The sequence below is a fragment of the Dendrobates tinctorius genome, unplaced genomic scaffold (genome assembly GCF_039654945.1).
Source record: "Dendrobates tinctorius isolate UK_male_01 unplaced genomic scaffold, ASM3965494v1 ptg000069l, whole genome shotgun sequence".
Lineage (NCBI taxonomy): Eukaryota > Metazoa > Chordata > Amphibia > Anura > Dendrobatidae > Dendrobates > Dendrobates tinctorius.
Window position 1 is genome coordinate 28,461,636 of NW_027361737.1, and position 14,871 is coordinate 28,476,506.

Sequence of the window (14,871 nt, forward strand, 5' to 3'; positions counted from 1 at the left end):
ACAGATGTTCAATATTGACAGCATATTTTTATTGTGATTTTACCTTAACATAGGGACCAAAGATGACCTGGTTCACACAATCTATCTTGACCATTATTCAGTTGGAGTGGCCCTACAATGATGTGAGTTAATATGTCTCGTCCACCCCTTCGCTATGACACAGAAAATCTATGTCTCATAAATATCGGATCAATACAAAACCCAAATATTCCTATCTCTACATTGGAGACACAAAGGCTACGGAGATTCTTTCATCATAGAATCATAGAATCGTAGAGTTGGAAGGGACCTCCTGGGCCATCTGGTCCAACCCCCTGCTCAAAGCAGGATTCGCTAAATCATCTCAGTCAGATGTCTGTCCAGCCTCTGTTTGAAGACTTCCATTGAAGGAGAACTCACCACTTCTCGTGGCAGCCTGTTCCACTCATTGATCACTCTAACTGTCAAAAAGTTTTTTCTAATATCTAATCTGTGTCTCCTCCCATTCAGTTTCATCCCATTGCTTCTAGTCTTTCCTTGTGCAAATGAGAATAAAGTTGATCCTTCTACAATGTGACAGCCCTTTAGATATTTGTAGACAGCTATTAAGTCTCCTCTCAGTCTTCTCTTTTGCAAACGAAACATTCCCAAATCCTGCAACCTTTCCTCATAAGACAGGGTTTTCAGACCGGTCACCATTCTGGTTGCTCTTTTCTGAACTTGCTCCAGTTTTTTGATGTCTTTTTTAAAATGTGGTGCCCAAAACTGGACACAATATTCCAGATGAGGTCTGACCAAAGAGGAGTAGAGGGAAATAATGACTTCACGTGATCTAGACTGTATGCTTCTGTTAATACATCCTAGAATTGCATTTGCCTTTTTTGCTGCTGCATCACACTGTTGACTCATATTCAGTCTGTGATCTATTAGTATACCCAAGTCTTTTTCACATGTGCTGTCACTTAGCCCTATTCCTCCCATTCTATATATGCTTTTTTCATTTTTATTGCCCAGATGTAGTACTTTGCATTTCTCCCTGTTAAAAACCATTCTGTTAGTTGCTGCCCACTTCTCCAGTTTATTTAAATCTTTTTGAATCCTCTCTCTCTCTTCTCTAGTATTAGCTATCCCTCCTAGCTTTGTGTCATCAGCAAATTTAATCAGTTTACCCTCAATTCCTTCATCTAAATCGTTGATAAAGATGTTGAACAATACAGGGCCCAGGACAGAGCCCTGTGGTACCCCACTTGAGACATTCTTCCAACTGGATGTGCAGCCATTTACGACCACTCTTTGGGTCCGATCACTAAGCCAGTTATGAATCCACCTAACAGTTGCCTTGTCCATTCCATACTTAGTCATTTTTTCAATAAGGATTGTATGAGAGACTTTGTCAAATGCTTTGCTGAAGTCAAGATATACTATATCTACAGCATTTCCTTGATCCACCCAATCAGTAATACCGTCATAGAAGGAAATTAAATTAGTCTGACATGACTTATTAGTTACAAACCCATGCTGACTCTGCTTAATCACTTCATTCTTATCCAGGTATTGACATACATTCAGACTCAGCGGCCTATAGTTGCCTGGGTCCACCTTCTTCCCCTTTTTGAAGATAGGAACAACATTTGCTCTTCTCCAGTCTTCTGGCACTTCTCCTGTTCTCCAAGAATTTTCAAAGATTATGGAGAGGGGTTCAAAAATTTCTTCTGCTATCTCCTTCAGTACTCTGGGGTGTAATTCATCTGGACCTGGAGACTTGAATTCATTTAGGTTAGCTAAGTGTTTCCTCACTATCTTTCTGTTTATAGATATCCTGGATTCTTCTATTCCCTTAATAGTACAGTGAATAACAGTTGATGTTACATTTCCTTTCTGAGAGAAAACAGATGCAAAATAGGAATTTAAAAGTTCAGCCTTCTCAACATCCTGTCTTACCATTTCATCATTTTCATCCTGTAAAAATCCTATAGCATCTTTGACTTTTCTTTTACTTTTGACATATCCCCAAAATCCTTTATTATTGCTTTTGACATCTCTTGCAAGCCTCAATTCATTTTCAGCTTTAGATAATCTGATTTGTGCCCTGCAGGTTCTGCAGACAGCATTATATTCTTCTTTAGATATGCCTCCCTCTTTCCATTTTATAAACATTTTTTTCTTCCTTTTTAGCATGTGCTTAAGTTCTGTGTTCATCCATCCTGGTTTCCTTAAATGCTTCCTATTCTTCCCTCTTTTCGGAATTGTTAACAACTGTGCTTTGAGAATTTCATTTTTCAAGATTTCCCATCCTTCCTGGACATTTTTGTCTTTAAGGATATCCAGCCATTGGATCCCTCCAATTCTCTTTCTGAATCCCTTAAAATCTGCCTTTCTGAAATCTAACCTTGACGTCTGAGTGTTCACAGGTCTTCCGCCTCTAGTTATCCAAAATTCTAAAATAGCATGGTCGCTACCTCCTAGGGTCCCAGCCACTTTTACCTCCTCAACCATTTCCTCCCTGTTTATAAGAATAAGATCCAAGGTAGCAGTTCCCCTTGTTTTCTCCCTTACCTTTTGGAAGATAAAGTTGTCAGCAAGAGAGGATAAGAATTTCCTTGACCTGTTAGTTTTGCCTGAGAGAGATTCCCAACAAATGTCTGGATGCTTTTTGAATCTATAAATCTTAGACTCTATGCCTGTTTCCCACAATAGATATCCTTTTTTAACCCTTTCTCGCTAGGCCTGTTTTCGCCTTTGTGACCAGGCCAATTTTTTCAATTCTGACCAGTGTCATTTTATGAGGTAATAACTCTGGAACACATCAACATATCCCAGTGATTCTGAGACTGTTTTTTCATGACATATTGTACTTCATGATAGTGGCAAAATTTGTTTAAAATAACTTGCGTTAATTTCTGAAAATATCGGAAATTTGGGGAAAATTTAGCATTTTTCAAACTTTTAATTTTAATGTGAAATTTTTAATTTTCACAAGGGTAACATAAGAAAATGAACCATAAAATTTGTTGTGCAACTTGTCCTGAATACGCCAATACCCCATATATGGAGGAAAACGACTGTCTGGGTGCACAGCAGGGCTCAGAAGAGCGGGAGCACCATATGAGCTTTGGAATACGAAATTAGTCTGGAATGATTAGCGGATGTAATATTGCAATTGGAGAACCACTGAGGTGCCTAAATAGTGAAAACCCCACCTCAAGTGGCCTCATTTTGGAAACGACACCGCTCAATGAATTTATCCAGATATGTGGTAGGCATTATGACCCCTCCTCAAGGGCTTCACGGAATTTTATAATGTTGAGACGTGAAAGTTAAAAACCACATTTTTCCCACAAAAATGTTATTTTAACCCCAATTTTTTATTTTCATAAGGGTAGCAAATAAAAAATGGACCTCAAACTTTGCTGTGCAATTTCTCCTGAGTATGCTTATAACATATATGTGGAGGAAAACTACTGTTTTGGGGCGCAGCAGGGGTCAGAAGGGAAGGAGCGCCATTTGACTTTTGCAATGCAAAATTGGATAGAAATCGAAACACGCCACCAGGGCCGGCGTCAGCATCCAGCGTACCCAGGCAAGTGCCGGGGAACTGGCGAGAGGGGGGCCCACTTGGCACCTGAACAAGTTTTATTTTTTATTTATAAGTCCAGGGTCAATCCCCCGCCCTCTGCAAAACATCATACTCACTACTATCTTTTATCCTGTGAGAGCGCGCGGTCCACATGTTACCGCTCATTAAAGTCATGAATATTGACGCCACTCCACTCTTATAGTCATGGCGCCCATATTCATGACCTTAATGAGCAGTACCATGTGACCGAGCGCTTTCACAGGAAAAAGTTACCAGCGCCTGGTCTCAGGTGAGCGGCGTTGAGAGTAAACGGCGGTGCGGTGGGACCGGGGGGGAAAATCAGTGGGGGGGCCCGGGGGGAATGAGTCCAGCCCCCGGGGGAGATGAGAGTGAGCCGGGGGGAATGTGCCCAGCCCCCAGGGGAGATGAGAGTGAGCCGGGGGGAAATGAGCCCAGCCCCGGGGGAGATGAGAGTGAGCCGGGGAAATGAGCCCAGCGGGGGAGATGACAGTGAGCGGGGGGGAATTCACCCAGCAGGGGAGATGACAGTGAGCGGGGGGGAAATGAGCCCAGGGGGAATGAGAATGAGCCCAGCGGAGATGAGATTGAGCCCAGCAGGGGAGATGAGACCATTATTCTCTATGGAGCATTATATGGGGCCCATTCTATATGTATGGAGCATCAGGGCCGGCTCCAGGTTTTTGGGGGCCCCGGGCAAAAGTGTCTCAGTGGGCCCCTTTAACACGTACCACAATTCGTGATGCACAGATATGGAAAAGAAATAAAGAAATATAGGTATAGCACAATGCCAAAGATATCACTTACTTCTTACATTACATGAGTGATCTCTATTGTACATTCTACAATAGCTCAGAAACCAGCAAATCCTCGCAGAGCACAGTGTGTGCCCTAGTGGGAATTCAAAAGTTTTCATTTACGACCGGACAGTATAGAACTCCATACAGTATTCTGGGCATCACATAGTCTTCCATACAGTTTATTGGGCACCACATATTGCTACAGAATAATGGGCCTCATATAATGCTCCATACAGAAGAATGAGCCCCAAATATTGCATGTAATGTAAGAAGTAAGTGATATCTTTGGCATTGTGCTATACCTATATTTCTTTTCCATATCTGTGCATCATGAATTGTGATACGTGTTAAAGGGGCCCACTGAGACACTTTCGCCCGGGGCCCCCAAAAAGCTGGAGCCGGCCCTGCACGTCACCACTTCTGTATTTATCACCCACTTCTGGTTTTGGCTAATAAATACTGATGTGAAATACTGGGCAAATACTGAAAGTGTGAATGTGGCAATAATAGCAGCATATGTCTGAAAGCTTATAAGTAATGAAGAGCTATGAGGAAAACCCAGACCAGTCAGCTTGGTGTTATAGAGGAGCTCCATGGTATTTTGCATGATTGTGGAACTGTCCTTGTTCTCCTCTCATGACTATGAGGCCCATACAGAATGTTCTAGCAATGTGCCATTGTGCAGATGAATAGACTGCAGATAAGTTGTTTCAAAAACCGCCATGCTTATTGTGCCTGAAATCATGTTTTAGTCAAGCATAACTACAAATCTACTCAGGAACCGTCCAGTGCCAAGATCTTCACATGTTAGGAAAAATAGCTCAAACAATTTCATGTCTTTTCTTGGACATAGACTTACGTGACCTATTTAAAAAATTTGAAAACAACTAAAAAGCAGGAGAAATTAAGCAGATTAGGGATGTTATCTAATTATTATGGCTTATCCAATGCCCATACACTTATGTATATAGCATTAGTGACCATTCAAGCAATATAGCAATATGGTAGTGACCTATGGTTCACAGCTTGTGATACTGTAAGTCACTCAAGCATATCTGACGCATCAGGTGTCTACTCATAATAAGCTGTTGTGTGTACATGAGGTATGAGGTTTATTCTAGTTTTCTCCTCTGCAGTATCTAAATCTAATTTTCCCTTTTTTTTCCTGAGCTGGAGCTGGAGACTAGCTGCCATCGTGGATATTACAGAGTAGTATTGAGCAGAACTGAGCAGTGTACCAGGGCATCCAGCTCTGAGGTGAGATGCAACATGTGTTAGTAAGTTGCAGCATGATCTGTCTCTCTCTCTCTGCCTGTACTCACTGTGCTCTTTTATCTTCCTCTCCATAGACCTAAGCACAGTTATCTGCTGTAATGTGATCCCTCATTGAGCTTGCAGTAAGTCTTTTTTTCAGCAAAATAGTAGCTTTGTTGACTGTCTCATAAGTGGACAAAGAATCATATTTAACTGATAAAATATAAAGTTGCTCATTTGTGCTATTGACTTATACTAAGGCTAGTTTCACATTTGCGTTTGGAGGCGCAGTGGACGCTCGCCGTGAAGCTCCGCCCCTTGCCGCGCCTCCTCCGGTCAGCTCCGCCTATGGGCGCAAGCCGCTGCATGCGGCCTGCGTACCCTATCTTTAGCATTGGGTATGCAGGCTGTGCGCAGGTATGCGTTTGTCGCCGCATGCATCGTTTTGAAGATGCGGCAACCGCACCAAAATGCTAAAGATAGGGTACGCAGGCCGCATGTAACGGCATGCGGCCATAGGCGGAGCTGACCAGAGGAAGCGTGGCAGGGGCGGAGCTTCACAGCGAGCGTCCGCTGCGCCTCCAAACGCAAATGTGAAACTAACCTTAAAGGGTTGTTACACTGCAATGATATTGATGACCTATCCTAAGGATTAGTTATTGATATCAGATTGGTGGGGGTCTGTCATCTGCCACCCCAACGATTAAGCTCTTCTCAGCGGATGGATGTAAGCAATTGTGAAACTGATTGCAACTGATTAGTGGCGGGTGCCATCTAAGGCCTCTTTCACACATCAGGTTTTCGCCGTCAGGCGCAATCCGGCGCTTTTGACAAAAACCGGATCCGGCGAAATGCAATGCCGGATCCGGTTTCCCCCCCATTGACTTGCATTAGAGCCGGATCGAGCCGGATGGCCATGCGTTTCATCTGGTTTTCGCCGGATCCGGCAATGCGTCGCGATCCGGCGTCTGGAAAAAACGGCTACTGTAACGTTTGTCTCCGGCGAAAAAGCCGGACACGCAGAATCCGGCGTGTCCAGCTTTTTCACACAATGAAAGCCTATGAGCGCCGCAATGCGCCTGATCCGGCGACAGCCGGATCCGGTGGCCGGATCCGGTTTTTTTGGTCTGAGCATGCTCAGTAGCTCTGCCCACAAGACATATATAAAAGCAAGACAGTGGGACCCTCAGCCACACCCAACATGCCACCCAAGACAGCAACCAGGCGCAGGAGAAGGCAGGAGACATCTGCAGCAGCACCATCAGCACCACCCCAATTGGAGCAGCATGCTGAACAACGGGAGGGGAGTCCAGCAGCAGATGAGAGACGGTAATTATCAAATCCCCCATTCCTCCAAACTAGGGCCATGGAATATCAAGATATTCATTGGCCCTTTGTTTATCTTTATTCAACAGCCGCCCAATAGATGCAGCAGCAGCAGCAGCAATGGCAGCAGCAGGAATACCACCCACAGCCATGGAGTCTGGCCAGCAGGAAGACAGCACATCTTCTTCTGGGAGCCCTCCCTCGCATCGTCAGCGTTTGACGGTAAGTTTTTATTTCCAAAATCCATCATCTCTGTAATATATGTCTATTCATTGCCTTTTATTTCAAAACAGGAATCACAAGATGAAGAGGAGCTCTCAGAAGAAGAAGGAAGGGGTGGACAGACACCTGGAGTGGGCTCACAATTGGTAAGATTTTGGCATCAAACGCAGAAACACAACATCACACTACACACAACACATAGAAAACAATGTTCTGCAGACCACACACAGCAAACAAATGCCTACATCCAAAGACATAACATTTTTTGTTTCCTTCTCTAGTCTTCCCAATCTGGTGCTCGGCCATGAGGTCCTCGCAGTGCCTTCCAGGGTCGTCGGCGACAGCAACGCGGCGGTCACCAGCGTGTAAGTATAAATATTTTTGCTTTGTTTTTTTGCACTTTTTATTTCATTTCTTTTGTGGAGGCTAATTATGTTATTTTTGTCTTTTTCTTTAACAGCCTTCACAGCGTGCTCCCGACTCTGACGGTGAGGATGGAGGAATTGTTGTGGACCACCTCATCGATCTCGTCAGAGAAAGGGAGCCGCTCTGGAATATGGCTGACCGCCGCCACGCTGACCTGATCGTTACCCGACGACTCTGGGAGGAAATCTGTTCGCTCCTTGTGGGCCGCTGGGAGGACCTCGATGCTCGGGCCCAGATTAAAGAGCGTAAGTATATACAGTACCGGTTGCTTGATGTAAACCAGTGTTTCCCGAACTCCAGTCCTCGTGGTCCCCACGGATCATGTGTTCAGGATTTCTATTTACTATGGAAATCCTGAAAACATGACCCCTGGGGACCATGAGGACTGGAGTTTGGGAAACACTGATGTTGTATACTAACCACTCCTTTCTCGTTTCAGGGAACGGAATTGTGAATCGGTGGCGGTCTGTGAGGGATCGTTTCAAGAAGGAGTTCAATAAAGAGATGCGGGCCCCGAGTGGATCTGGAGGACGCAGGAGCAAGTACAAGTACGCACAAGCCCTGTCGTTCCTCCGGGAAACAATGCTCACCAGAAGGTAAATATTACACACCACATGTGAAAAAAAATGTTAGATGTAACTTTTTTTTTTCAGCCAGGGCCATACCATGTCACTATTTTAATTGTTTTTTTTTTCTCTTTATTCCACAGCACGGTGAGCAGCACTCGGGAGCCTGCACGATTGGACCCTTCTGAGGCGATCCCTGAGGAGACCGGCACCGAGGGACACTTCGACCGCCCCGGTACATCTGCACCTTCCCAGCCTTCCCACACATTCGACCCATCTGTCCCATCCACCAGCACAGGAGCATCGTGGCCGCCTACATTACATGAAGCTGCTGGTGAGGAGATCGCTTTCCCTTTACCCCACCCTTCTGCCCCTGCCACCTCTAGTACACCTGCGGGTACTGGGCGGCAGCGGCAGAGGGGTCAGGAAAAGACTTATGCGCCAGAGTTCTTGCATCTGAATGCATCTTTCCAGAACTGTCTAAAAGTCTTGTCAGAGCAAATCTCTGCAGGCTTTCAGCAGATCAACTCCAGCATTCTGGAGGTGAAGACACTTCTGCAAACCATGCATTCAGAAGCAAGATCTTCGCCAAACCACACCTTTTTCAGGTCTGTTGTGGAGCGCATGGAAACGCTATCTCCTACCCAGCAGATGCATGTAATGCATTCATGCCACGGTGCTCTCCAGCAAGTTACCTCCCAACCTCCTCCTCCCACCACAGTAGTTCCTCCACCTGCACCCCCTCCAGCCACTTTCCATTCTCCCCCTCCTATTACATCTGCACCCCCTCCAGCCACTTTCCATCCTCCCCCTCCTATTACATACCATCCACCTCCCCAGTACCAGCAACCTCCCCAGTACCAGCAACCTCCCCAGTACCAGACATCTCCCCACTTCCAGCAACCTGCCCCGTACCAAACTCCTTCCCCGTACCAAACTCCTTCCCCATACAACTTGCCATCAACATCATCTGCTCCTACAGTCCCTGCCCAACCCTCCACTCCACCGCCCACCACCTCTTCTGCCTCCCACATGTCCACCCATTCTGTAGCTTTTTCCACACCATCACCTCTAACTGTTCCTTCCCCACCACGATCCCAATCCTCTCTCCACACTCCCATTGTCGAAGTGTCCCGCAGCCCCTCCAGCAGTATTTCCACCCCACACTACACAGATTTATGATGTGTTTTGTAATAAAAATGCCCAGTTGGTTTCAAACCTTTATTAAAAAAGTTTTTTTAACTTTAAAAACAGTTTACAAAAAAAAAATATTTTAAATAAAAGTTAAATTATTGTTTACACTGGTTGTCTGTCATTTCTTTCTGCGGCGAAATATGTTTTAAAAAAAGGTTAAATACAGGGTATTTAAAAGGTAAAAAGGTATTCAAAACCAGGTATATAACTGTGGGTACATTTTACCTTTTTGCCACAGTTGTGTTCCTGGTTGTGTTTGAAGCAAAGTATTTCACCTAAAAAGTTGTGTTTATTGTTGGTGATTTCCTAACAATGTACACAACTTTTGTTAAAAGGTGAAATACTTTGCATAAAACACAACCAGGTACACACCTGTGGCCTAAAGCTAAAAATAGAGACCATGACAAGATAGCCAACTTTGGTTGGCAAAGGTATATACTGTTGGTACAGAAGGTACACAAGTTTGGTTAAGGGCACAAATCTTTCACACTCTGTCATCCTGCCAGTGTACTCTGCCTTGAGGTGACATAAAGTATAGTGCAAAATTGTCCCTCATTACTGAAACCGTCACAGAACTTCTAGTGGTAATGTCATGGTAATCTTGCAAGGTGGTTTCTTCAGAGGTGTCCTCAATGGAAATGGGTTCCTTGCAGATAACAAAATTGTGGAGTACCACGCAAGCTTTGATCACCTCGTCCACAGTTTCTGTCTTGAGGTTGATCGCAGTCAATAGGACCCGCCATTTGGTTGTCAGAATACCAAAGGTACATTCAACCATTCTTCTTGCTCTTGTGAGGCGGTAATTAAAAATGCGTTTTGTTCTTGTCAATCCTCTGCTAGAGTACGGTTTCAAAAGGTGTTCTGACAGCTGGAAGGCTTCATCCCCTACACAGACAAATGGCATAGGTGGACCAGATGTTTGTGGCAGCGGTCTAGGTGGTGGGAACTGGAAGGTGTTTCCATACAGTTTACGCCCCATGGCAGACAGTTTGAAAACTTGAGAGTCATTGGAGCGGCCATAGGCCCCAATATCAACCGCAATAAATTTGTATTCCGCGTCAGCGATGGCCATGAGGACAATTGAAAAATATTTCTTGTAATTGAAATATTCCGATCCCGATCCGGCTGGCTTTACAATGCGGATATGTTTCCCGTCCACAGCGCCCAAGCAGTTCGGAAACTGACATATCTGTTGAAACTTTTCTGAAATTTCAATCCACCTCTCTGTTGTGGGCTCTGGTAAAAACTCTTCAGCTAAGGAGTCCCACAGTGCACGGCATGTGTACTTCACTATTCCAGATATGGTGGAAATCCCGAGTCTGTACTGGAAATGCAGTGACGAAAGGGATTCTCCAGTTGCAAGAAATCTGTGGGGAATTAAAAAACAATCAATTAGTTTTAAATCACAGCATTACATACCAAAACTCAGCTATAACACTTGGAGATACAAACTACCAACAACAAGATTGCAGTGAAAGTGTGCTCTGATGCGAGCATATCCAATAAATGTGGCTTACCTTAAAGTCACCATCAGAAGCTCTGCGGGTGAAACAGAGAAGCGGCAATAGGTGTCCGCTTTTCTTATGAGGTGTGCAATGCGCTCCACCAAGTAATCAAAATTCTCCATTTTCATCCGAACATATCCAAAAAATTTATCCGGGTTTCGTCGAAGGTCCATGCAGAGTGTAGAATAGACCTCACGCGTCATTCTCTTGGCTGTGATGGGGTGGATCCACAAACGTCGTCTACGATGCCTGATGCGCTGCTGTCTCGCTCTCTCCTTCTCCAGAACAATCACCCTCAAACGATTCGCCTCCGCTGTAAAATCCGCCAAATTCTTCAAAATATTTCCAATGACAACATCCATCTTCGCCAGTAACTTGCTCTTCTCTCCAACCTGCACTTTCTCCTCTACAACCTGTCAAAGAAGGGCTGTAGGAACACGCTATATATAGTTTTCCAGTAGCCAATCCCGTTCGGAAGGCCACAAGGGGTGTTTTTAAAAACCGGATCCGGCGTAATCCATCGAAAAACGGATAGAAAAACGGATGAACCGGATGAGACGGATCCGGTTTTGTCTGTCAAGAACAAGACGGATCCGGCAGAAAACCGGATCCGTCACATCCGGTTTTACAAAACATTTGCCGGATCCGGCGTTCCGGCACGACGCCGGATCGCGCATGACGCCGAAAACCTGATGTGTGAAAGTAGCCTAATGTAGATCTGATCCTATCCATGTGAAATGTATTGCACAAGTGCAGACCCTTACATCTAGTGCATTATGGCTATAGCAGTCTGTGGAGGGTGCCGAACATTTTTCTTCTTTCACATTTTTGCCTTTCCCTGTTTGTGATTTGGGAGACATGATTTTCACTTGGATAGCATAATAAAGAGGCAGATTCTGTAAATACAAGCAATACAACGTAGCCATGTGGATGGATCGTATGCTCTATGTAGAGATAGAGGTTAATATTGTTACTCTGTGCTGTAATGAATGGCATTGCTGACTTTGTCTGAAAGGCTAATTAATATGACTGTTTCATCAGGATCGCCCACATGGCAGCTGCCAGCAAGAAACACAAATGGACGGGCATTATTTAGGACACCCTTAATATTTCTACAGTGATCAGTGGATGTAGGATACGAAAATGTGTGAACCTCTAATAATACAGAAATGGAGGCAAAAGTTTCCCAACATCAGACAATGCATTGGTAAAGCTAAACTGTAGTAAAGTGATAAATTTGGCGTTTATGATTGTACCTAATATGTGACTCCGAGTATATCCTTACCTCTATTGTTTCCTCTACAGCAGCTCTTCTTTTAATGACTCCAATTATCTCGTGCTGTCATGGATATAACCCCAGGCTTGATTCACATTGCCCTGATTACACTGTTCTACATATTTTCAAAAGTTTTGAGGTTTAGTTATGAAATGAGCCATTCATTAATGAGTTTGACCTCCGGAATTCAAATCTGACAATGAAATGTTAAGTTGGCTCTTGCTTCTATGATATCCAAGCGTTTTCCTTTTACTGCTACATATAATTAATGCATAAAAGTTTCAGGGCTTTGAAACATTGTTATTTTTGCAAATATAAAGATGCAGAATATTTTGTTATGCCAATTTTCTGATGTTTATTTAGAGGAAACTTAGCAACAATTCAAACATGTCACAGCACTATTGTGAATTATAAACAGCTACGGAAATTGCGCTAAAAATCTGGTCTTCATTCAGTGACAACTCTTTCTTGCTTGTCTCTTGTATTCCTGCGTTGGATCATCTCTTACAATTGTGCAACAGTAATCGGTAAGCATTGATGGAATTCATTTTCCTTGATATCTTTTCTTCACAGCCTTAAAGGGAACATGTCACCCCCCCAGGGCGTTTGTAAGTAATAGAGCCACCTTCAGCAGCACTAAGGCTGCATTCTGTGAAGGTGGCTCTTCTGTTTCTGACCCCCAGTAACGCAGAAATGTTGCACAAAGAAAGCAGAAAATATGCGGATGGTACCCAGGGGGTGGAGGAGAGGAGATTCTCCTCCAGGCTCTGGGTACCATATCCCTGTAAAAAATAGAATTAAAATAAAAAATCGTGTTATTCTCACCTTCCAGCGTCCCACACAGCGTCCCGAGGCCTCAGCGATGCTTCTGCCAACTCCCGTTCCCAGCGATGCCTTGCAACAATGACCTTTGATGATGTAGCGGCCGCTACGTCATCAAAGATCATTGTTTCAAGGCATCGCTGGGAAAGGGACTTGCCGGGAGCATCGCGAGGATCGGGAACGCTGCGTGGGACGCCGGAAGGTGAGAATAACACGATTTTTATTTTTTTTATTATTTTAAACTTTATATCGTTTTACTACTGATGCAGCATAGGCAGCCTCATAGTAAAAAGTTGGTCACACTAGTCAAACACTATGTTTGACAAGTGTGACCAACCTGTTAGTCAGTTTTCCAAGCGATGCTACAGATCGCTTGGAAAACGCTAGTATTCTGCAAGCTAATTACGCTTGCAAAACACTAGTTTTTCGCTGGAAATATGCGGGAATTACGCATGCGGATTTCTCGCATATTTCCTGCGGCAGGGAGTTGTGGAATTGCAGCGGAAATTTTCGTGGGAATTCCGGACGTGTGCACATAGCCTAAGGGCGTCAGATCCGGGGATTGTGGTATACTTGTACTTTCCTGTGACTGGTCAAAAGTGCACCATGACTTTATGGACACACTGTATGTTCCCCATTCTGCATAAAAAAACAAATATTCTTTTCACCCTCTCTGCTCCCTTGATGTGTTGTGTCCTCATCGTCATTCTCTTCTGGGCCCATATGGAAGGGGGGAAGATTCCAACCCCTACTTCATCTGGATGTACTGTATGTCCAACAACACACATTTAGCTGAAGATTATTGCAGTGCAGGGACTCTCCTCCTCTCTGCACGGAAATGCATGCCACCGTCCTTTGATACAGATCCAGCTGAAGTGGGCGCTATGGTCGATCGGCCCCCCTCTCGTACGCACCTGGCCACGGTTTGGGCAGCATATATCACCTGTCGGGTTCCCTTTAAGTTTCTGCAGTGGAAAACCAATGGGAATTGAGAAATGATGCTGAATGCTCTATGTTTCCATCACTTCGAGATAATAGCTTACTTGAGTTTTATAGGCCTAGTTTACAGTATGTGAAAGCCTTAACAACAAACACATTATGCAACTCAGAAAGTCAGGAGCTGCCATTAAAGTAGATTCTGATATCCTTATTTCCCTCACACAGAGATAACACTCACCGTATTATGGGCACTGGCATTTCTGTATACCATAAATCGCCTACAGTCAGTCATCAGCTTGACAGGGTTATCTCTTTTTTCTTTTAACTCGACTGTCATCTAGTTATATAGCAGCTAGAACTATGCCGGCACTCACTGAATCAGCAAAATGGACAACATGGATAGGAATCATATCTGTATAATTTTTGCATTCATCTCACAATGCAGAAACCTGTCACACAAGATACACATTACTGTTACGGGCTGGCGGAACGCACCAAATAATAAAGATGGTATTTAGGTGCGTTTGCAGCCCGGGGTCCACCCTGCAGAGGTGTTAACTGCTGCTTGGTAATGGCGGACGTGATATGGCGGTATAATAACCGAACACACGGGGTTAACCTCACCCAATGTGTACAGAGGCGGACTCTTATCTCACAGAGCCGCACAACCGCCAAATAATAAATGCCGTAGCCTGTTATTGCTCACAGAGCTCGGCAGTGTGAGTGCTAGCGTATAGTCACAGAACTCAGCCCTTAGACTGCATGATTGAAGTTCCTCTAGACCGCTAGCGCTCGGCGCCGCGACTGCGATGCCAGCAAGGGTTAAATAAATAATTCGTGCAAGTGTGCACAGTGCCACTAAGGTGAACACCACTAATCGCCCTGGGTTGGGCCAGACAAGCACACAGGTTGCGCAAGGCGTTTCACCGGCGTGGCTGTCACTTGCCGCAGTTCGATATTGCCCTGC

The 14,871-nt window shown here is 44.5% G+C and overlaps 1 long non-coding RNA gene across 1 annotated transcript in view; it reads left to right on the forward strand.

Moving 5' to 3' along the window:
* LOC141095370 (uncharacterized) overlaps window positions 1-12,216 on the forward strand; it is a 41,200-nt gene extending 28,984 nt beyond the window's left edge. Inside the window, exons 4-6 of the long non-coding RNA XR_012233366.1 lie at window positions 5,545-5,631; window positions 5,724-5,771; window positions 11,909-12,216. This is a non-coding gene — a long non-coding RNA (uncharacterized lncRNA). The remainder of the gene's footprint in view (window positions 1-5,544; window positions 5,632-5,723; window positions 5,772-11,908) is intronic.
* Window positions 12,217-14,871: the final 2,655 nt, after the last annotated feature.